The sequence below is a fragment of the Elephas maximus genome, chromosome 16, assembly GCF_024166365.1.
Source record: "Elephas maximus indicus isolate mEleMax1 chromosome 16, mEleMax1 primary haplotype, whole genome shotgun sequence".
Taxonomy (NCBI): domain Eukaryota; kingdom Metazoa; phylum Chordata; class Mammalia; order Proboscidea; family Elephantidae; genus Elephas; species Elephas maximus.
Genome location: NC_064834.1, coordinates 63,285,355 through 63,310,057, shown reverse-complemented (window position 1 = coordinate 63,310,057; position 24,703 = coordinate 63,285,355). Strand labels below are relative to the sequence as shown.

The following is a 24,703-nucleotide window of genomic DNA, read 5'->3' as shown; positions in this document are numbered from 1 at the left end:
GATCTTGGTCTTCATAACATAACTGCACTTCAGCTTATGTGCAAGGGTCTTAACAACTCCTTGTTTATATTTCTCATTGGAGAAAGCATGGTTCTTCTTAGAGCTCTGACCCAGACTTCTCCCTCCAGCCTCAAGCCACTCATAAACTCGCAAATCTTAGATTAGGATGTCCTGTGAAAACCCAGGGATCTACTAACAGCTCCCCTGAAGAAGGCTGTTACCACGGTCTGGCCACAGCCATAGTACATGGGCTGTCTGACTTTCCATACTTCCTAGTCGTCATGTATTTATTCAAATGGCATCCATTAAGTCTAATAAGTATCAGGCACTATGCTTGGGAGAAGGACGAGTGAGTGTCCACTTCCAACCTCAGCATGCTCCGTCATATGAGGGAGGAACAGACCTAGACACACAGACAGCAGAGCATGGCAAGGGCAATGAAGGCTGAGCTCATGGCTGTGGGGACATGTTACCCTGGCAGGGACCACAACCACCTCAGGTTACACCACAACCAAGAGTCAGTATGTCTTCTGGCCAGGCACAGGGACAGATAGAAACAGAAACTTCAGTCCTGCTTTCTAAAAAATTGTAAAACCCTGATTTGGGGATTCCCCCGCCTGGAGATGGGAGGATTTTCAAAAGGGAAGCTTCTTTCAGATTCTGGCTCTTCAGCCTTTGCACTAACTATGCTCATCAAGCACTGAGGTATTGTCTACCTTTGGGGTTCAAATTCCAGCTCCAATTTCTTCACAGTGTGTCTAGTTCCTTTATTGCTAAGTTTTGCTTTCCTCACCTCTACGACAAGGTATCTCCCTCACAGGACTGTTTTGAAGACCAGAAAAGAAAAGCCCCCTAAAGTCCTAAGCATGGTGCTGTCCCATACAGCATGTTCAGTGAATGGTAGCTGTAATATTTCCAGTTTTAGGAAAATGTCAACCTGAAAAGTATATAATAAACTTGTGAACTCAATGCCTGCTCAGGTCACCATGCATGAAAATCCAAGAAATCTGAAGGAAGGCTAACCCTATACATGAGTGGATGCAGCATGATTTTAGCATCAGACTGACTGCAGCTACGGGTTAACCCCAGTTTGACAATTTGCTTTGTGACTTTGGGGAAGTCGCTTAACCTCTCTGAACCTACTTTTTCAACCATAAGATGGTAAAACCATCAAACTTACAAGATTGTATCAGTTGAATGTAAGAGTACCCACTATCAGCTTGTACCTCACTGGCTTCCTCTTCCCTCTCTTCATTTGTAATTCTCTCTCCTCCTCCAACCCCAAGCCTCTCTATAGCACCTGTGGTCACCTCTGCATGTTTAATACTTAGATACTCAATGATACACTGACATTGTTGTGCGTGTGTATGTGTCTTTGCCCTCATGAAGTTACCATATAACCTGAGAGAAGACTATTTTAAGTAAAAGAAAAAAAAAAGAAAAAAGTTTCCGTCCAGTCAATTGCGACTTATAGAGACCCTATAGGACAGAGTAGAACTGCCGCATAGAGTTTCCAAGGAGTGGCTGGTGCTCTTAACCATTGTGCCACCAGGGCGCCATTTTAAATCAGGACCTAGCCAAATGCCTCACTAAAATGTTGTTTGGTCTGGACAGTGTATTAAAAAAAACAAATTTAAACGCATTTAGCTGGGGTTTGCCTGTCCTGCTCTTTGCCAAAGTGCCTGCCACCCATATCTTACTACTTACTATCTTTACTTATCTTACCTATCTGTCCTACAAGCATTTACATTTGTGAGTCTTGTTGTTTTAGGTTTTTGTTCCTTCTATTGTATCAGGTGGTAGCTACAAGATTTTATACCATATCTTTTGTAAGACATATTCTGTGTTCACCTCAAATACTTGTGAACTGGAGGGGTCCACATCAGAGTAACTCCATGCAAGGATTAAAAAAAAAAAAAAAAAAAAACCGTCGCTGTCGAGTCAGTTCTGACTCATAGCGACCCTATAGGACAGAGTAGAACTGGCCCATAGAGTTTCCAAGGAGCACCTGCTGGATTTAAACTGCCGACCTTTTGATTAGCAGCCGTAGCACTTGACCACTACGTCACCAGGTTTTCCCATACGAGGATACGGAGAGATAAAACAAAACCAAATACTCTATTAAACCATTCTTTTTTTTTAAATACTCTGCCTCTGTTATAGAACACCAATGACCTACAAGTCAGCACTATAGATTCAGTTCTACCTTCAAACCAACAAAATGGTTTGATACCCCCAGAAGGTACCAAACCCCAATCCTGGAGTGCCTTCCAATGCCCACTCCCTAAAGGTCCTTGAAGTTCATCTTAGACTTAACCTGTGGCCAGACCCCTGAAAAAAGATCCAATTTCGTTCAGAAGCCATTCCATCAGTCACGCATCCATCAATCAGCCTTTACCATGGGAAGGAGTCAAATTCAACATGTAAGCTGAGGCAAACCCCAGCCTGCCAGAGGGGAGCTATGCCAAATGCCTGAAGCTTCACCTCTCTCAAGAGAGGCAGGAGGAAGAAGCCTGATCCATGCCTCACATTCCCCCTGCCCCTTGCCCCTCCTGATACAGATGGCTTAAAGTTGTTTCCGAGAGACCTGGGAGGGAAAGTGCTGGTGTGCAGATAGGACACGGCAAGCTGTAGATTCTAAGTTGCTTCACTGAATTTAGGGGTCCAGAGGCATCCTTGGGCCTCACCCACACACCCACAAGACTCCTCGCTAAATAATACCCTCTGGACAGCCCCCTTACCCTGGGAGGGGGCAGCATCTCTCAGTGCTTCCAGCGAGTGGGGCTTCTTGGCTCTGAGTTCCGCCTGGCTCCTGAGACCTTGGCCGTCTTCCCTCACTACTGGCTCTTCCAGGGACAGGGCAGCTTCAGCGAATCCACGTGGGCAGACAGCCCCAGCCCCAGGCCTCTTCCCTCTGTCTGCTCAGCGCTGTCCTAGTCAGGCCATGGCTGGCCCTTTTAACGTGCTCACGGGCTTCACTTCCTGGTTTTTCTTTCACAACTGAAAGTGGAAGCAATCTGACCAGGAGGAGAAAAGCCGCCCAAGCGCCCCTAGCTCCTGTTCAAAGCCTTTAACCCCAGCCCTTCAGGGCTGAAAGGAAAATCAGTTTGCCTGAGCACAACTCACCCTTGCCTCTTTTCTCTGACTACTTCTAAACCAGGACTAAAATACTTGAGGTGCCCACTTGGACGACAAACGACAGAGAGGCAGAGGCCGCCCCACTTCCTGCTGGATTCCCAGGACGAGAAAGTTCAGCCAGAGGCACCTCAGCTCTCAAACCCAACCAGAAAAAAAAAAAAAAAAGGAGGGAATACCCAGAAGCCAGCTGAGCTCAGCATCACAAACGCTGCCCCCTGTCACCCTCTGCTTCAGCAGCCCCTCGCTCCAGCTGTGGAGGGGATTCCAATGCTCAGTCCCCAGAGCAGTTTTGACAAGATGAGAAAACGAATGAGCAAGTCGAGAATGACAAGATGATGAGTCCTTAAATAAACTGATGGCGTTTCTCTTCTTCTGATATGCCGACTCGTCAGTTTCATACCTCAAAAATTAAATTGAAAATGTATTCTGCTGCCCACAAGCCCCAATATTACCAGGGCCGATAGTTTCATTTGATTCATTTAAGACTGTGGACCACAGAGGGGCACTGGAGCTTCCATTCTCAGGTTTGGAGACCGAAATAACCAGTTCTCCTGACCCTCACCCCTACTTCCCCCTGCCCCCGACATTCCAGAATTAAGCAGGACTTTCCTGGATCATGGTCTCTTCAAGAAGGCACTCAATCAGTAAGTTGAGCATGAATCCAGCTCTTTGCTAGAGCTAGTTAGGACTCATCCTCTCTACAGAGGACCATATAGAGAGGAGGCCCTGATGCCTTCAACTAAAACAGCTACAGTGAGTTGTGCCAAGATCTCAGAGAACATAAGGGCCAGACCCCCTTTTCGGACATGAGAGAAAAACAATGGATGAGGAGATGAAGGGTAGCCGCCCTGGCATTCAAATTTCTGGGTCATCTTACGGCCAGAGAAACCTTTAGCTTTTGCTTAGTTTCAGGAGCTCACCTCCCAAGAAGCAACTTCCTCTGGAGGAGAGTAGAGGATGGCAGAATGAGTGTCAAGTCCCAGTCACTGTCATACTGCTGGGCCCTTTACTGTGTGCCGCCTCCCTTTACCAACCACATGAAGAGCTCAGGGTCAGGAGAAGAGGATTCTTGATTATTTTACTGGAGTCCTCTGGGATCAAATGCTCACGTATAGAAGGGCCTGGGCCATTCTGAAGTTCCAGCTGAGTTGCAGTCCTATCCAATCCTACGTGCTTGAGAGTGACACCCCAAGATTTGAGAGAATAACAGAGGTATCGGCAACACACAAGAATCCTGTAGAGACAGGTAGATCAGGACTCACATCCTAGCCACACCACCTCCTAGCCGTATAGCCCAGGCCATGCTATTTGACAGCTCAGAGTCACATTACTCATCTGTGAAATGGGAATGATACCACATACCTCACAGGAGGAGGAAAGCCAAGAAGATAAAACATGTCACGTACCTAGCACAGTCTCTGGCCTTGGAATGTTTGCTAAGGATTCCTTTCCCCTTCTCTCTTCCAAATGGGAATCTGCCATTGGCGGCTGATTCATGGCCCTTCTAACCCATATTGTGAGAGAAATTTCTGGATGGAAGGTGAAGGAGACTCCAATACCCTCTCACCCTGGTTTTGTCTTTAACCTGTAAAGGGTGTTAAGTCCTTTGGCTGTTTTAGTCACCTTTAGTGGAATTAACAACTTTCCCTTCCATTCTAACTCCTGCAAGTATTTGGATAACTTAGATGTCTCCACCCTCTTTCCAATTTTTTTTTTTTTTTGCCTCCCACACAAGTAAGCTGAGCTTACTACTTAGCCAAATGTAATTTCACTATATAGAGGAGGCTTAAGCCTCGAATAGACACACGTCCCACCTTCATACCCCCAAACCACCTTCATCCTCATGATCCCATGTTGCTGTTGTTGGTATTGTTAGGTGCCATCAAGTCTGTTCCAACTCATAGCAACCCCATAGAGCACAGTAGGACTGCCCATAGGGTTTCCAAGGAGCGGCTGGTGGATTTGAACTCCTGACCTTTTGGTTAGCGGCTGAGCTCTTAACCACTACGCCATCAGGCTCACGAAGATACATCAGATAGAGAGCAGCTGACCTTGTGAGAATGCTCTTACCTTCTAGGTCCAGGAAATGTGCCTCTCGCAGCTGGCTGTCCTGGTTCAGCACCACATTCAGGCAACCCTGCTCTTTCCACAGCTCCTGGGACAGGGCCACATCTGAAGCCAGTGTGTCCTGTCCTGAGAGTGACCAACAAACTTCTCTGAAACCTTCAAACCTGTTGCAATAGAGGTTCAAAGGTAGAAGTTTCCTGTCCAAACACTCATAGTAACTTCCAACAATGAGAAGTGCAGAATTCGGCAAAAGGTTAAAACATAAGATTGTGATGCAATGGGCTCAAGAGAGGGGGGGAAAAGGCAACCTTCAGCTCAGAAAGCGAACATTTAATAAGAAAAAGTTTTCATGAAGCCTGTACATACCTTAGGGGAAGGAAAAGGGTGGGCAGGACTTTGTATCTGGTTTTTTGGCAGAAGCATTGAGATTGTGATAGGAAGAGGAAGGTCTAGATAAACAAGAGTAAAGAAAGTGCTTCTTGAGTTGAGAGTGAGAGAAAAATGAGAAGCCACTCTAGTTTCCTCAAGATACACCTTGAAGATTCCGACTAAACAGAGGTCTGCCTTTCAAGACCATCCAGTGACCCCTCCAGAATTAGAATGTCTCCAAGATAACAAGGTAAGCCAAATCACTCTAGGGTCTAGTGCTTAGACCGAGGGACAAGCCTGAGTCCTATTTAGAATGCAAAGTCATTGGCACCGTCTGTGCCTCCCACATCTCAGAAAGAAACTTGAAGAAGCAGGGCTGCTATTGTGTCACTGTTAGCCTTCCCTACTCTCTCTTTTCACTTTGAAGTCACTAATGGGCAACCTGGAGTGGAATGCCAGGATAAAATTTTCAGGACTGCAAGGCATTATAGCTAAACCAGAACAGTGGATACAGATGGTAGAGGCCCTGGAGACCAACTGTGTTTAGCCTCTAATTTACGGGTAAGCCTGGTGAGGTCAATTAGGCCTGTTTAGGTTTAGGAATTCACTCAGAATCACACAACCAGTTAGTCGTCAAGACAGGACCTCACCTAGGTAATAGACAAGCACTGTAGTGCTTTTGCCCCTATGCTGTGCTGCCTTGCTAATAAGTGTATATTAAACCCTGGTGGTGTAGTGGTTAAGTGCTATGGCTGCTAACCAAAGGGTTGGCATTTCAAATCCCCCAGACGTTCCTTGGAAACTCTATGGGGCAGTTCTATTCTGTCCTATAGGGTCACTATGAGTAGGAATTGACTCAACGGCACTGGGTTTGGTTTTTTTTTTTTGTTTGTAAACCACCAGCAGATCTTAGCCACTTGAATACTTTCTGTGTACCAAGCCTGCAGAAATTTATGGAAATGCTGCATCAGGTTTCTTCTTGCTATATTTGATCAAGTGGTCAATATCAAAATCAGAGGCTAATACCACTTTCTGCTGACTCTTGCATGGAGGAGTGGCCACAAAGAAGTCTTCTTAAGCCAGACTTACTTAGGTCATAAATAAATAGGTAGGTTAAATCTTTAGGGTCACTTCCAGCTACAGAGCTCTACTCCTGCCTTACTACCTGCAAGAAAAAAACAAAAAACCTGTTGCCATAGGGTTTCCAAGGAGCTCCTTGTGGATTCGAACTGCCAACCTTTTGATTAGCAGCCGAATGCTTAACCACTAAGCAACCAGTGCTCCACCTGCAAGAAAAGGGCCTCTAAGAAGTGGCTAAGGAGATATGGTTTGTTATAAATTGAATTGTGTCCCTCCAAAATGTGTGTTAACTTGGCTGGGCCATGATTCCCAGTATTGTGTGATTGTCCACTGTTTTGTCATCTGATGTGATTTTCCTATGTGCTGTAAATCCTACCTCTATGGTGTTACTGAGGCAGGACTCAACCTATAAGATTAGGTTGTGTTTTAAGCCTATCTCTTTTCAGACATAAAAGAGAGAAGCGAGCAGAGAGACATGGGGACCTCATACCAACAAGAAAAAAAGCACTGGGAGCATAGTGCATCTTTGGGACCTGGGGTCCCTGCACTGAAAAACTCCTTAACCAGGGGAAGATTGATGACAAGGACCTTCCCCCAGAGCCAACAGAAGGAGAAAAAGCCTTCCCCAGAGCTGGCACCCTGAATTTGAACTTCTAGCTTCCTAGACTGTGAGAGAATAAATTTCTCTTTGTTAAAGCCATCTCTCTTGTAGTATTTCTGTTATAGCAGCACTAGATGACTAAGATACAATTCAATGGGCACTGGGGGCAAGAGTACCACTCGGCTAGATAACTGCTAAGCTGTATTAAGTAGCAAACCACTGAACACCTCCTGATGCCACAATGCTGCAGAGAGCAAAATGCGCCAAGCCAGTGTTTCCAAAACTTTAGGTAGCATCATAACCCCCTTGTCATGGATTTAATTGTGTCTTCCCAAAATATGCATATCAATTTGACTGGGCCATGATTCCCAGTACTGTGTGATTGTCCACCATTTTGTCATCCTATGTGATTTTCCTATGTGTTGTAAACCTGCCTCTATGATGTTAATGGGGGGGATGGGTGGCAGTTGTATTGATGAAGCAGGACTCAATCTATGGGAATGGGTTGTGTCTTGAGCCCGTTTCTTTTGGGATATAAAAGAAAGAAGCAAGCAGAGAGACAGGGGGACCTGATACCAGCAAGAAAGCAGTGCCAGGAGCAGAGCGTGTCCTTTGGACCTGGGGTTCTTGCTCAGAGAAGCTCCTAGTCCAGGGGAAGACTGATGAGAAGGACCTTCCTCCAGAGCCAACAGAGAGAGGGATTATGCCCTGAATTTGGACTTGCAGCCTACTTTACTTTGAGGAAATAAATATCTCTTTGGTAAAGTCATCCACTTGTGGTATTTCTGTTATAGCAGCACTAGATAACTAAGGCTTCCTCCAAGGGCTTGCCACAAAATAGATTACTGTGCCCCATCTCAGAGTTTCTGATTTAGTAGGTCTGAGTTGGGGCCTGAGACTGTGCATTTCTAACAAGTTTCATGTGGTATGGATACTGCTGATCTGGGGACCACACTTGGGCCACACTAGGAGCACCATTGCTCCAAGCAGCCACCTTGTCTTCAATGGTCTCAATTACTGAAATATCAAAAGGGATTGTGTTTGGGGTAGCCTTGGCTATGGTGACCCTACAACTGGGAGGACAACTTGACACAGACTACACCTTATCACTCCCTCTAGGTCAGGGATGCTATTCAAGACAAGCCAGAAGGCCAGGTCCAAGGGTAGTTCTTTGGCAATAGCTGGAGGTATTGCCATTCTATCCCACTTCTCCTTTATGTAAATCAAAGCTGCAGAGCATCACACCTAGATAAGCCATGTGGGAATGGGTGTGGGTTTGTAGGCAGCATCACGTGATCCAATATCCTTCATTTTATTCTTGACAGTACCTGAGGCCTCAAAACATTAAGCAGCTGGGTAAGGTGATGCATTTGCTTTCCTGGTGAAGTAAGTTCAGAACCCAGGTCTCATGTGCCCAAGCAGGCTACATCATCTCTTGATCAGCTATTGTTTCTTAATAACATTTCCAAAAAAACATGTGTTAGATAAGCGTTCTTTGCAGCAGTCCCTCCCCCTCCCCCTATAGCCATACACATCTAGAATTCAATGCAAAAGATTTGGGCATCCAGATCTTTTAGGTTTGGGCATCCTGCAGCCCCTAAGAACAAGTCTTTATCTTGTAGGTGAGATGCCTGAGTTGTGACAGTCTGAACCAATGGCTGCAGTTCTGATGTACTGACACATGCTGCTCTGATCTGTTTGTATACATGCCCTCCCTTTCCCTGGAGATAAACCAGACATTTAAAAGCACAAAATTTCCAGAAGCCCAGAGCCCAACATTCGAATTTTGTGACACAGCCTGGAAAAGCCCCAAGATACCTCATATGAAAGGGACTTGCAGCAATTCTGAAGCAGGAAACCAGGTTTTTACCTCTGTTTTTGAAAGCATGGAAGGTGAGAATTCTACTATTGGACAGTGAGAACAGTACCTTCGACATCCAAAGCCCTCAGTGGTTGCTGGGTGCCAGGCCCTGTGACAAGCACTTCACATATATCACCTCATTTAACCCTCACAATAAACTTGCAAGGTTGTTACCATTTGTTACAGTTGAGAAAATTGAAGATCTGAGAAACTAAGTAACTTGTTGATGGTGTGGTAATAGTAGTGGCAGGGCCAACTGTTATTTTTAATAATTTCGGGCTATTTTGCAAAGCCCAGTGACATGGAGCTTGTCCCTGAAAGGCAACGCTCCTTTCAGGAACCTGATTGATTACAAAGTAGATTTTAGAGTAGGGTGGGTAGAAGAGTCAGAAAGGGCACTAAACATTATTTAAAGGTCTTGGAAACCCTGGCGATGTAGTGTTTAAGTGCTACGGCTGCTAATCAAAAGGTCGGCAGTTTGAATCCACCAGGCGTTCCTTGGAAAGTCAAGGGCAGTTCTACTCTGTCCTGGGTTCACCATGTGTTGGAATTGACTTGACAGCCACGGGTTTTTAGGGGGACGTCTCCAGATTCCAGATGCCATTGAACCTAATGAAGCCCTTCTAAAGGAGAGATGAATTCCTCCTTTTAATAAAACCTCTGCTCTCAGAATCCAGAGCATTCCTCTTAAATCTCTCTAGCTCCTCTGCTTCTGAATATTATCTTGGATTCAAGTCATGGGACAGCCATTGAACAGTGCTCACCATAAGTGTTTTGGGTAAAGGTAAAGATGAAAGGTGGGGATGAGAAGAACACGGGTAAACACAAGATAACTGGAGTAGCTAAGACATATGGGGGTGGAGAACACTTACTTAGGAAGATCTAGGCTGCTTTGATTGCTAGTACAAGCCATTAGAAGACTGGCAACATGGCCCAAGAGGAAAGAGCAGCAGAATGCCAGAAGTATAAGCTGTGTCTACTCATGTTAACTTAGCAACGATAGATTAGAAGGGAAAACAATGAGATGTTTCTCCCTAGAGTTAGCTGTAGAGCAGGGCAGAGGTCGTGATGGCAGGCTCTTAGGGCCCAGGCACCATGAAGTAGCCAAAAATAAAGCTGTGATGGACTGGCCTTTAGCTTTTCGCATGGCAGAACTGATTTTAAAGTTTAGCCTTCTACTGAGATGTGAAAAGAAAGGGGCAAAGGCCCTTAAGATCTCTCTTAACAAGGGTGCCATAACTGGCCATCTAAATTCCGTACCAACCCTTCCCCAGGTTATCTGATATTTCAAAAGGCTAATGACACCCAATCTATGATTCTCATGCCAGATGCTTTTTGAAGGCCTTCTAGATGATCATGAGAGTGAATCTTATTGAGCACTTACCATGTGGCACTGTGCTAAGAGCTTTGTTGACACTACCTCTTTTAATCTCACAGCAACCCTGTGAAGAAGTTATTGTTAATATTTTACAGAAGAGAGGTAAAGAGAGGCCACATAACTGGCCCAATGCACATGACTACCAGTTGGCAGATTTGTAGAGTCAGATTTTGAGCTCAGGCAGCCTGAGGCTAGAGCCCATGATTGAGTATAACCTGCTCCCTGAACCCTTGCAGTATGGTATGTTTATAAGTGTATTTCCCTTGGGAACTTTCACTGGCCTCTCAAAGGAAATTGAGAACTGTTGCCCTAGAAAAGCAGGACCCAAGGTCAGCCATGTGGACCAGAGGCCAAGAGCAGAGCAAGAGCTAGCCGCTCTCACCTTAGAAGATCTTCCTGTCTGCCTGGAGGTCCTTCCTACCTAAGAACCCATTTCCCACACAAAGCCTCCTTTCACTCAACTGAAGGGACCAAAGGACCAAAAATTTCAGCTGGGTAATCCTCTCTCCACCCCACCTCTTTGTTCCCAGTTGCCTGCTGTGCCGTGAGTGCTCACAGTTCCATTCTGGGCCCTGCTGTCAGACCTACACCATGGGCACATCCCAGAGCATGACAGAGATGCTGCTCACCCCAGAGCTTAAGGTTTGTAGCAGCTCATTCTCTCAACCCAGGTCACTGACGCTGATAGGTTGGGCACCCAAGGTGTTGGGTCACTTGCTCATTCTTTGTAGGAAGGAGATGTTACCCAAGCACGAGCACTTGGTTAACAAAGACAGTGTTTGCACAGATTGCAATTTGGGAAGAGAAGAAAAAGCACTTCTCCCCTGCAATATCCTCCTTCCACCAAAGAAAACACACAAAGCAAATTGCCTTGCAACCTTAGACTTGAGCTGCCCAACTACTATTCTGGTGGACCAAGAGATACTGATTGACTTGACTTTCAGAATGGCTGGGTGTGGCTGTTCTCATGGACAGCCTCATCTAGGGGTTTCGGTGTGTCATATAAATATTATCACTCGGTGGCTGTCATGACGTGAATGACATTGGGACATAGTAACTCAGACAACTTGCTCCTTTATCATCAAGAGATTCCGAAGGGCATTTAAATGTTAGATAGAAAGTATAAAGGTCTCTGAGTGAGATGTCAAGCTGGGGATGCCACTAAATTCCCAGAACCTTCAACGGCCCCATAGGAAATTTGCTAGCTCCCAGGTGTGTTAGAAACAGAGCTCAAGGTGAAGGTTTAGACCTGGCTGTCCAATCCCGTAGCTGCTAGCCACTTGGGGCTATTTGAACACTTGAAATGTGGTGAGTCTGAACTGAGATGTACTGTAAGTATCAAATGAACACCAGATTTTGAAGACTTGGTACAAAGAAAATAATGTAAGGTCTCATTTTTTAAAATACAGTTTGCACAATGAAGTGATGATATTTAGAATCTATTAGGTTAAATAAAAATATGATTCAAAGTAATTTTACCTTTTGCTTTTACTCTTTAGTATGTGTCATGTAGAGCATTTTAAATTACACAAGTGGTTCTCATGATATATATATATATATATATTTGGATAGCACTGATTTAGATAAAAAGTCCTTTGCCTTAATGCCAGTAAAATAGATGCAGGAGGTGGTATGGGCCCAGGGACGGATTACCCAATAAGCAAAGCAGGCACTGGCTTAATTGTGCTTACTTGCTAATCTGTAGTGCACAATTTCTCATGGGTTTCAAGATGTGGTGAAACCCACCTGAAATGGTGCACTGTAGATTAGTAAGTAAGCACAATTAAGCCTGTGCCTACCTGGCTTTCTGTAAGCCGGTGTATACTGTGCTTACCAGTTAATCTGCCCCTGGGTATTACCCAGGCGCAGCAGTGAACGTGTTGTAACTCCTTAAGGTGAACTTGCTCGCCTCTGTCTTTTACTCGTTCCTCAGGGTTCATATAGCATCGCTCCAACAGATTTGATGATCTTGTGAACCAAAGCAACAGTCCCTTGTAACAACACTGATGCCAGTCATTGAATGTTGTCACATGCTGGACACCATGTTGTGTGTCTTAAGGCTATTCTGTCATTTAATCCTCACATATGGTCATCCTGGTAACTACAGATGAGGACACTGGAGCTCAGAGGATGCATAACTTATCCAAGCCAGCTTAGGTCTCACGCCAAAACCTGTTCCCAACTTGCATACACTGCCTCCTACAAGGTGTGGTGAGAAAGACGTTTCCCGTGCCACAGGCAGGAGCATCGATACTTTGAAGGGATGCCAATACCCCTCTACCCCTACCCTTCAAGGACATAGTCCACTGCTCTGCAGCCCTGGTTCCCTGGGTTTGGAGCATGGTGAGAACAGCCCTGAGCTCTGGGCTCTGATGAGTCAGTGAGCTCTCCGGGAGGAAATGCCAGGAAGTGGGAGGGCTTCTGGACTTTTCAGACAAAAAGCTAAAGAGGGTGGAGGAGTCAGATAGGACATCCTGTCTTGATTTAGATGGCTACTCACCAGAGAGGAACCACCCAGATAACCAGCCCAGGGCCACTCAGATCCCCGATTGGCACAGATAAAAGCATTTCATTCTTGTGGGTTAGAAGTGTGCCATCACCAGAGAAGCGTATATTAGACAAGGGCATATTGTTTATTACTCAAGTGTCTGGGACACTGAGACAACAAACTGTTCTTGGAAAACCTAAGATTTTATGGGAAGTTAATCATTAAGTGGAGTCCTTGGGTGGCCCAAACTGTTAAGTGCTCAGCTACTGACTGAAAGGTTGGTGGTTCAAGTCCACATAGAGGTGCAGGTGCCTCAGAAGAAAGGCCTGGCAATCTGCTTCTGAAAAGTCAGCTATTGAAAACCCTGTTCTGCTCTGACACACATGACATTGCCATGAGTTAGAGTTGAGTTGAAGGCAACTGGTGGTGGTGGTAATCATTAAGTAACTGAGTTACTGAGTACCCAAAACAGGAAGGTGCCCCTTGGCCCCATGGCCTTCTGAAAGTTTTTGTTCTTCATGCTAAGGCTTTATGGGGGCAGGCAGGGCAAAGGAAGAGGGAGTCTTTGGCACTTAAGCCTGATCAACCTACTAAACCTCAGATTATATTTGCAGCCAGAAGAAAACTCAAAACTATTGATGAGAAGTCCCAGATTTTCAAAAACAACTGCTCAGGTGTCAAAGACACATTTCTTGTGGAAATAGGCATGAGAAGGAGCAACTTATTACAGACCAGAGGGAGAGGGTATTTCAGCACCACAGAACAAATATCAGATGCTCGAAGTACACAGGAGACAGAGGGAAAGAGTTTGTCTCTTACCCTTGCAAAAACCTTTTCAGAAATAAGACCAGAATATTCTCTTCAGCAGCCCAAGGCCACTGCCTCATCCTCTGCTTTCTAGGGAAAGTGTATACATGATCACCTAAAAGAGTGACTTTTGAATCCCAAGGAATTTGCTTTGTCGCAGACCTAAGACACATTTTCTCTTTATAGAAGGTCAACCTTTAGCCTACTTTCTTATGGCTCTGCTAACATTTGCTTATAGAAGTTTTACATGGAAAGATGGCATCATAACTATTTACAAAAGCCTGGTGGTACAATGGTTAAGAGCTTGGTTACTAACCAAAAAGTTGGCAGTGTAAATCAACCCAGATGCTCTGTGGAAGAAAGACCTGGAGATCTGCTTGAGTAAAGATTATCCATTGCTGTCAAATAAAATTCCCACTCATAATTACTCTACAGGACAGAGTAGAACTGCCCCATAAGGTTTCCAAGGTTGTAATCTTTGCAGAAGTGGATGGCCACATCTTTCTCCTGTAGATTGACTGGTGGGTTTGAACTGCTCACCTTTCAGTTACACACTGAGCTCTTAACCACTCTGCCACCGGGGGTCCTTACTTGTAACTTATTGGCATAAAAATCCTCTAGAAGGGAGGAGGACCAGAGAAGTAAAATGGTGAACACTGTATCCCCCCCAGCAGCCACAGTCCCTGCAAACCCCCTGGACTGGGTTGAATAGTACCCCCCCAAAATTAATTTCCACCTGTGTGCTGTGTTGGATTGCTTTCACATGGCCTTTCTCTCCATGGTCTTGTTAACTCCCACCCAAGTGATTGGTTGGGTGTATACAAATAAGGTAATTGTGGCCTACAAAGGGGACTACCAATTGTGGACTACCAAGGACTACATGTGTCTGTCAGTTTGTTGTACTGTGGGGGCCTGCGTGTTGCTGTGATGCTGGAAGCTATGCCACCAGTATTCAAATACCAGCAGGGTCACCCATGGTCGACAGGTTTCAGCTGAGCTTCCAGACAAAGACAGACTAGGAACAAGGACTCGACAGTCTGCTTCTGATGACACCTTCGTTTCAGAATTCTGGCCTCCTGAACTGTGAGAGAATAAATTTGTGCTGTTTTAAGCCATCTAGTTTGTGGCACTTTGTTGTGGCTGCTCTAGGAAACTAATACACTCCCTAGCCTGGCTTTAAGGAGCTCTGTGGCACAATGTTTAGTGCTTGGCTGCTAACCAAAAGGTTGGCAGTTCAAACCCAGCCAGCAGCTCCACAGGAGAAAGACCTGGCGATCTGTTCTCATAAAGGTTATAGCCTAGAATACCATTTAGGACAGTTTTACTCTGTCACATGGGGTTGCTAGGAGTCTAAATCGACTCCAAGGCACAACAAGAGCCTGGCTTTAACATGAGGCCTTTTCCACTGCAGCCAATTAAGTGTTTTATGCAAAGTGGGCCTGAAACAATGGCATTAGATTTAAGACCCATGATCCCTATTACCTGGACCACACTTCTCTGTCTCTCTCCCCCTCTGACTGCAATGGAGAAATGGAAGCTCAGCAGAGGATAGTTAGAGTCCACAGAGGTGAGCCAAGTAGCTAGAAGTGTGAGGGCCCAGACTAGCAGTAAGATGGCTTTTGGCCTGAGGAATTAAGACAACAGGAATTTAGCCCTCTGTACTTTCACTTTCCAAATACAAGACTTCGAAGTTTACTTTTAATCAAAACTTTTAATTTTCTTGCTTACTGCAAAGATTTTAATAAAAAAATAAGAAAATTAAGAGAGAGAAAACCCACCATAATTCCCATCACCCAGAGAAGTCACCTTTAGTGGCTTTGTGTATGTCATCTTTTCTGTGTAACTCTTTGTGTTTTTTAAAACAATAAAAATAGGATATTATACATATTGTTTTATAGTGTACTTCTTCACTTAATAATACATTGTGACTATTTTTCTAAGTCAATAAATGCACACCTAAAATATCATTTTAATGATAGCATGGTACTCGGTCATATGGATTTACTACATGTTATTTTCCCAGGACCCTACTTTTGGAGATGGAGTCCCTGGGTGGTTGATGTAAATGGTTAACATGCTTGGCTGCTAATCAAAAGGGTGGAGGTTTAAAAAGGTCTGGAAATCTCCTTCAGAAAAACCAGCCATTGAAAACCCTATGGAGCACAGGTCTACTCTGACACACATGAAGTCGCCATGAGTTGGAGTCAATGGCACAGCAGCTGGCTTTAACCGGTAGACATAAAGATTGGGTCCAGTGCTTGACTATTAGAGATGATACCACAGATAAATCTTATCATACAATTGTATTTCTTTAGGATAAATCCCTAAAATTGTAACTTTTGAGTCAAAGATATCCATATTCTTAAGATTTTGGATGCATATTTCAAAATTGTTATCAATTAATACTCTCAGCAGAAAGGTATGTCTGTTCCTTAAACTCTCACCAACACTAAATATCATCAGTGTTTTCTTCAGGTTTTGACCATGCTCACTTGTAAGCATATAAGAAAAAAAAACTTATTATAAATAATATTAATTTGTGTGCTTAAGGGCCAAACACTGTGGTAGATCTAAGGATCCGGAAAAGGACACACAATCACCTGACCTGGAAGATTCTCAGGAGAAAGGTAATTCCATGAATACCAAGAAACGAATAAAAATTCTGTAGAATGGGAATACAAGAAAAAAATTACATGGCGGGGGGAAGGAGATACGGAGTGAGAGAGTGATAAAACATTGTTTTCAGCATCATGATTTGTTCAATGATATTGAGTATCAATTGAATGTCATTAAATGTGAATGACAATAAATTAACACTCCTTTATTAAGTTTCTACTGAACACAATGCACTTTGCTGAGTAATTACATGATCTCGTTGTGTCTTTATAACATCCTCCTGAAAGGGACATTATTATGCTCGTTTTGAAGATGAGGAAACTGAGTCATAGATTTAACTACCCAAGGCCTGATAAGCCATCTGGTAAGCATCTGGGCCAAAAAGATCCATGGAATTCTGCCTATGATTAGAATGAGGAAGTTTTTGGACTCAGATGATTTTGCAAATTGCCTTTAAGATGTCCTAACAGAGGAGTGAGAGAAACCGAAGCTCAGCGAAGAAGTTACGGTGCCTTTGGTTTGGAGAAAAGCAACCTCCATCTCCAGCTTGGAAATGCCCTCTGAGGTAGGCTGAGGCTCAGCAATCCTACCAGGGGCTTGTTACTAAAGGAAGGTAGGTAGGGAACAGCTGCTGACTGTGCTTTCTTTCCTCTCAGAGTTTCTCAAAACTTCAGGCACATAAAGATAGACAAACCAAATGAAACCCACTGCCATCAAGTCACTTCCGACTCACAGCGAACCTATAGGCCAGAGTAGAACTGCTCCATAGGGTTTCCAAGGCTGTAAATCTTTACAGAAACAGACTGCCACGTCTTTCACCTGTGGAGCCGCTGGTGGTTTCTAACTGCCAACATTTCAGTTAGCATTCAAGCACTTTAACCATTGCGCCACAAGGGCTCCTCCAATGATAGACAAGGGCCTGTCAAAATGCAGATTCCTGGGGCAACCCTAAAGCATTCTGGTTCACAGGGTCTGGAGTGGGGCCCTGGAATCTGTATGTGTACATCTGGAGAGACTGATGTAGGTGGTCCTTAGATCAAGCTTTGAGATTCACAGCAAGTCAGTTGCGCTGAAATACCTCATCCTGAGATGAACGTGAGACAGCAGCCCCTTCCCTGCCAGAAGTGACCCAAAAGAAAGTCCATGGGAGGTGGGAGTCGAGCCCTTTATATTAATGTGTCCGGCCGATGGGTGGGCCATCTTACCTGGAGATAGCAATGGCCTGCCAAGGGCCCTGCCATCCTCGTAATACTTAATAAAGGGCTGCCCCCAGTTCCTAGTCCTGACCAGTAGGAGGGTTAGAATTCATGTATCAGCAAACTCTCCCTAGCTCCTGCTCCAGGTTCTTGGTGAGAAAACTTATTAATTCTCCTGGAATCCAGATTTCGGGGTCCATGGAGCTGGGGTGACCCATCCAGACTATTTGACCTTAGGTGTCCTTTTAAACCTTGAGCCTTGAAGAAACTGGTTTCCTAAAGTCACCTTTAGTCAAACAATAGCCTATTAAACTGCATAGTTGAGACAATTTTGCCTTAGGCATTGGGCTCTTTTGAAGAATTATCTATGTGCAGTCAGTTTCCAGAAACAGAAACTCCAGGATCTGACTGGAAGCTGTGCTTTAGGGTAAATTGTTATTATAAAAACACTGTTCTGGCCCTGTTTCCATGACAACGTTGGTGGGGTGGAGTATAAGACTCTTAGTTTTTCTCATCTTCAGAACACTTTTGACTCCCTAATTGAAATGTTATACTGATTTGCAAATCATATACTAAATAAACTTCAATTATTTTCTATCATCGGCTTAATATGATTTTTATTTTAACATTGGTAAGCCCTCTCATATGATTATGAGTATGGCGCAGGAACAGGCAGTGTTTTGTTCTGTTGTACATAGGGTCACTATGAGTCAGAACCCAACTAGACAGCACCTGATAACATCATATCGCTCTAAAGAAGATTCCCTTACAGTTTCATCACCATTTCACCGATCAGGAGATGAAAGCATAGAGTGTCCTAGGTCACACAACTGATAAGCAATGGGGTCAAAGTTTTACACAGGCCATCACCGGTGAAGAGGCACCGAGGGGTCTGATGACTTGCAGTGGTGTCACCAGATCGATAACCAGGGCCTCTCCCTGCCTCAGCCCTTCCCACAGTCTCTGTTGATTCTAGATTGTGTTGGAAGTGACTCTGAAAAGGGAGGGTTTTGATTAATTAACAGCACTGGATAGAAAGCAAGCTGTGGTCCTTAGGGAACTCAGGCACTGTCATATAACCTCCCGGCTTGAGTAGTCAGGAAGCTGGGCTGCTCAGATTTCTGCAGTGACACGGCTATTAGACACCTTCCAAGGCTCCCAGAAGAGGTCATGAGGCCCCATGCAGCTCTGGTCTGTGTTTGGGGGTTGAGTGCCATGCTGGCCACCCACTGCTATTTTTGATGCTCTTTGCCAGCATGCTGGTGACTTGGCTTGAGGCTGCTAAACTCACTGTGGGCCTCCAGGCCCCCTGGAACATCTCCAATCCATTCAGTGTGCAAAGGCTGGGTGCAGGCCTCCAGATGGCCATCGACAAGGTCAACTCAGAGCTGGCTCACCTGGAAAACTTTAATTGGGCGCTCACTTACACCAACTTAGGTTGCAGTGCCAAGGAGGCCCTTACTACTTTTATTAACCAGGTCGAGAGAGAACAGATTTCTGCTCCATTTGGACCAGCATGCCTGGAAGCAGCAGAGGTAGAGTATACAGTCTTTTAGAAACTTTGACGGAGTTTCCACTGGGAGGGGGTGGCCTTAAAGATGGTGATACAGATGCAAATAATCTCCTGACAAGGACTGTATTATTATAAGAATAACTGTGTAGTTCTTGGGTACCATTTCTTAGAGGTATAATCAGACCACGTATTTAGAACAGTTAACATTCTCTTTAAAGAAAGCCTTTCGAATCAATAATTGTTAGCTCACTCACCCTCTTTCTCCTTTCGTTGATTTTGTGAACTTGAGGTTGTATGCAGACTCTTATTATTATTTGTGCTAAGGTTGTCAGCCACATGACTCAGAAAAATTAAAAAGAAATGCTTGGTTTTAATTAGAAAACTATCATTTGTTTATGTTTCCCTTTGGTACACATAATAAATAATTCAGTGACGGTGAAAGCAAATGGAAAAAAGCAAAATATGACAGAGTGCAATAAGCTAGAGCAAGAAAATGAGGGAAATGAAGGACCAGTATTTGCTGGCTAATGGGATTCAGTTTGTTGATGCCCTTGCATATCATATGATCTGAGAGGTGTTGATAGGAAGTCAAAAATAGTGCTCAACTGTCATTAATGGTGGTACACTGTGGAGTTAAGTTACATTTGAATTTAAGTCTTGATTTCTCCTGGAATTCTCCATTGGACACATTCATAGCTGTCCAAATCCTACCCATTTTTCAAAGCAAGCTCAAATGTCATGAAGTCTTTTTTATCCCTCTATTTCTACCCTTTCCATCTCTAGTTCCCAAAACAGAAGCAATTTCTTTCTTCTCTAAACTACTATATGTCTAATGTCTATAAATCTCGAAGGGTGTATTTAACTCTAGAGCTATTTTTATATGTATTAACTCCTTTAAATGCAAGTTCTCCAAAGTTCCTTGTAAACTGTTGTTTCCTAATGAACAAGAAATAAGGAACGAATTCGAAAAGAATGCCTAAGAAAGTGAGCAGTGAGCAGTGGTTATGGGTGTGGGCTCTGGAACAAGATTGTCTGTTTCAAACCTGGCTCTACTATTTGCTACCCATTTGACCTTAGACAAGTAACTTACATCTCTGTGCCTCCATGTTTTTGTTTATAAAACGGGGTATGATAATACCTACTGCATAGAAATGTTGTTAAGAATTGAGATGATATATGTAAGCTCTTAGTACATTGCTTGGCAAATAGTAAGAGCTCAGTAAATGCTTGTTATTGTTACCCTTGTCCCCTGTGTCTTGCATCCTCAAATTGGATCTAACCTGTTATACTAATATTCCAAAAGAGAGGGCCCAGTATGACCCAAAGACTCACTGAATTCATGATCTATGCATACACTTCACTATGGGGTTTGAGTGTAGCAAAAACTCAATTATGGAAAAGCATCTTTTTGGTTACTTCCAAGGTTATTGGTTTGCTGGCCTCTGAGTGGAACATCCCCATGTTTGACTTTATTGGGCAAATGGCAAAACAGGAGAACCACTTCTTGTATGACACTTGTGTGAAACTCATGCCACCTGTGCAGGAAATTGGTGATGTGCTCCAGAAAATTCTCCAGTACTTGGGTTGGAAACATATTGGGGTGTTTGACAGACACTTAGGGGCTTCCTCGTGGAATGGAGTAGGTGAGCCATGGAGAGTTGTAGAAAATAAACTCCAATCCCAATCACCATCACTGCCCGTGTGAGATATACCAACAATGATCCAGCCCTTCTTCAAGAGAATCTTAGGAACTTGTCATCATCTGCCAGAGGTGAGTAGGAAAGTCTTCTGTTGCTTATGTTTGAAAAGTCAAACAGGAAAAGCAAATTGAAAAACTCAAGAAATCTCAATTTTTCTAAGGGTGGTAAAAGCAGATGGAAATGGTCCAAAATTAATGATACATATAACAATTCCCTTCTTCGGTCTACATCACCAAGAAAAAATTGTTTTTTGTCTAAAATGAAACTCCAGCTGCTTTCTCGTTATGATGCGCAGAGTAGGCTCTGGAAGCATGTTTCAGGTGGGCTGGGCCCTGGGCTTTGGTAGTTGTTCAGAGCAGGGGCTGTGTGCTTCTGGGCAAGTACCTTAACCTCTCTGTGCTTCAGATACCTTATCTGTAAAACAGAGACAGTCATCTTACCTACCTGATAGAATTATGAGGATTAAATAAGATTATGCCAGTAAAGTACTTAGCACCATGTCTAGACGAAGTACTTGGTCAACATGTGTTAACAATTATTTTGTTGTGGTGCTTATAAGACTCTACATTCTAGCATGAATTAGTAACTGGCTCCTTTCTGTTATTCAAATAAACTAAGGTCGGTCCAGCCTTGGGAATTTTGGACTGTGGATCCCTAAGCTGGAGTGCCATCTGCAGTCCCACCCCACCCCACCCTACCCTGTACTCTTTCCATGGGTAGCCTCCTCTCATCCTTCCAGACTTGGCCCAGAGTCACCTCCTCAGAGAGGCCTTCCTGAATCCTTGATGCAGAGTAGTTTTCCCTCCCCTGCTAGTATCCCAGCATCCTTGCCCCCTCACTTATTAGAATCTTAAGTGATCTCTTTAATCTGTTCACTTGTATATTGTCTGTCTGCTGGAATGTCAGCTCCCGGAGGGCAGGGGCCTTTCTGCCTTGCTCACTACTATATCCCGTGCCTAGCACTACTATATCCTGGTACATTTTCAGACCTCAGATAAACAGACTTTAATTTACCTAATTTAAAAAATTAGTTGCTACTTCATTTGCATGTCCTCAAAAAGAGGGTGGGTGTGTTTGGATGGAAAATAAGTACCACGGCCTCCTCCTTTTTTGCTCTCCCCTATCCCAACTCAGAAAGTCTGAGTGCCCCCGATTCCAAGTCCTCTGCAAATTCCTCCTACTGTGTGACTTATAAGTCACAAGCCAGGTCTGTTGATCTGATTTTTTTGAGTCAATTTAACTAAAGAAACTAGAGCATAAAAATGCTCTTCGACTTTTTTTGGCTTGTACGCTGGGGGAACTGCAATGAAGACTTTAGCTCAGTAGGGCAAAATCTGCCAGTTTATATACTGCTGGTTTGCTTCAAGAAGTATACGCTCAGGGACAAGTTTAGGCATTCCAGTTTCCTAAAGCATGCTCAAGGAGAGAAAAAGCTCACGTCTCATTCAGAATGGCTTCAGGCTCGACTTAAAAAAATGTGTGTGCGCACCTGCGCATGTGAGCAGGTGCAGTTGGCTGACTGTTCTCTCTTCTTACAGTTATCATCTTGATCTGCAGCTCACAAGATGCGAACTTGATTCTGCTGGCTGCAGAGAACCTGGGACTGAACACAGGAGAATTTGTCTTCATCATTTTGCAGCTGTTTGAGGTGAGTACTGATACCGCTCAGTAGCTCTGGTAATAACAGGTTTGGAGTGCTTGCTACGTGCCAGGGTGCATTAGCTCACTGAATGCTCTCCATAACCCTGCAAAGGAGGTGCTCTTATATCCACATCCTAAGGTCAGGAGACTGAGACTAAGCTGAAAGAACTTGCCCAAAGTTCTTTTGCACAACTAGTGAGTTGTTCTTCGCTTTTAGTTTTCTAACACCAGGTCCTTACACATTTCATTATAATGCTTTGTCTTCTCGAGCCACCCTTTGAAATCTTTTGTTCAGCTCTTTTACTTCATCATTTCTTCCATTTGCATTAGCTACTCTATGTTCAAGAGCAAGTTTCAGAGTCTCTTCTGACATCCATTTTGGTCTTTTCTTTCTTTCCTGTCTTTTTAATGACCTTTTGCTTTCTTCATGAATGAACAAATCTGTCTTGGATGATGTACAGCCAGAATGCTCCTTAGAAGTGAGGATGGTGAGACTTTGCCTCACTTACTTTGGACATGTTAACAGGAGGGACTAGTTCCTGGAGAAGAACATCATACTTGGTAAAGTAGAGGGTCAGTGAAAAAGAGGAAGCTCCTTGATGAGACGGATTGATACAGTGGTTCAAATACAGCAACGACTGTGAGGATAATGTAGGACTGGGCAGCACTTGGTTCTATTGTACATAGGGTCGATGTCAGTTGGAAAAGACTCGATGACACCTAACAACACCATTACACTTGATATTCCCAACAGCCTTTGAGATAGATAGTATTAGCATCCCATTTTAAAGATGGAAAAACTGAGGCTTAGATAAGTAGGGCGCCCTACCCAATACCTCAGAGTTCCCAAGTGGCATAGCTGATATTCCAAGCCAGTCTGCTGGACTCTGGACACTGAGCACCTCACAGTTCTGCCTTATGAAGTGCTTACTGGGTGCCAGGCCTGCTGTGAGCACTTTACATATTAAAACTCATCTCATGTACACAGTGACCCTATAAGGTCGACATTTTTATCATCCTCATTTTACAGATGATGAAACCGAGGCTCAGAGAGATGAAATAGCATGCCCATGGTCACACAACTGGCAGTATATTGTTAGGTGCTGTCAAGTCGGTTCCAACTCATAGGGACCCTATAAGGAGAATTAATATTCCAAACCAGGTGGGCTGGCTTCAGTGTCTGTGCACGTAACCACCACTAGCAGGCACTGACAACACTAGCAGACCTTCTACAAAGGCCACTTGCATTTAGTTGGGGACGCACCGTATGTATTCTCCAGCAGTTTTCTCTCTCTAAAGTGAACTTGTTTTATATGATCTTAAGAAGCTGAAATGAGGCAAAAGGGAGCAAAGGAAGATTTCTTTTCTTTTTCTTTGTCAAGTATTTCATATGCCAACAGTCTCAGGTTTATTTGGGCGGCTTGCTGAAATTCTAAACATATGCTAAACTTCCCAGAGTGCCCTGCTGTCCACCCTCTTTCTCTTCATGTTTCTTCTCAGACAGATGAGAATAGGAGACAATGGGCTAAGTGTTAGTATTGGCAGATAAGCCCTTCCAAGTCCCTTGTCACTTTCTTTCAAACCCTTGATGATCAAACTCCAGTTGGTTTATAGTGGCAGAGAGAATACAGAACTAAAAATATACCATATACTGTCCATACAATTGAAATCCATGATGCTTTAAAAAGAATAGCATAAATTCATTCTATAGACGTCTTCCCAATATAGGTTGGAGGGGGGGGACTAAGCTGTAGAACAGCACTGTAGTGTGATACTGTTTATGTAAAACACACATACCCACTTGCAGACAGACCCACACACCCACATGCAGACACACCCACCCACATCCAGACACATACCCACCCACATGCAGACACACACAAGTCCACATCCAGACACACACACAAACCTACACGCAGTCACACACACACATGCACACACACACGCAGAAACACACATACACACACATTCAGACACACACACACCCACATGCAGATACACACACCCACATGCAGAAACACACCCCACCCCCACATGCAGACACACCCACCCACCCACATGCAAACATACACATACCCACATGCAGACACACACATACCCACATGCAGACACACGCACACCGACATGTAGACACACACACCCACATGCACACGCCTACACTCACATGCAGACACACCCACCCACCCATATGCAAACACACACACACCCACATGCAGACACACAGCCACATACAGATACGCACACACAC

General features: G+C 44.2%; 1 protein-coding gene and 1 pseudogene across 1 annotated transcript in view; one reads left to right on the top strand and one right to left on the bottom strand.

Moving 5' to 3' along the window:
• Positions 1–3,202, bottom strand: part of ACSL5 (acyl-CoA synthetase long chain family member 5) — a 65,444-nt gene extending 62,242 nt beyond the window's left edge. Inside the window, exon 1 of the mRNA XM_049855503.1 lies at positions 2,742–3,202. The gene's annotated coding sequence lies outside the window, so the exon portion shown is untranslated. The remainder of the gene's footprint in view (positions 1–2,741) is intronic.
• Positions 3,203–11,085: 7,883 nt separating this feature from the next.
• LOC126059395 (guanylate cyclase 2G-like) overlaps positions 11,086–24,703 on the top strand; it is a 57,139-nt pseudogene continuing 43,521 nt past the window's right edge.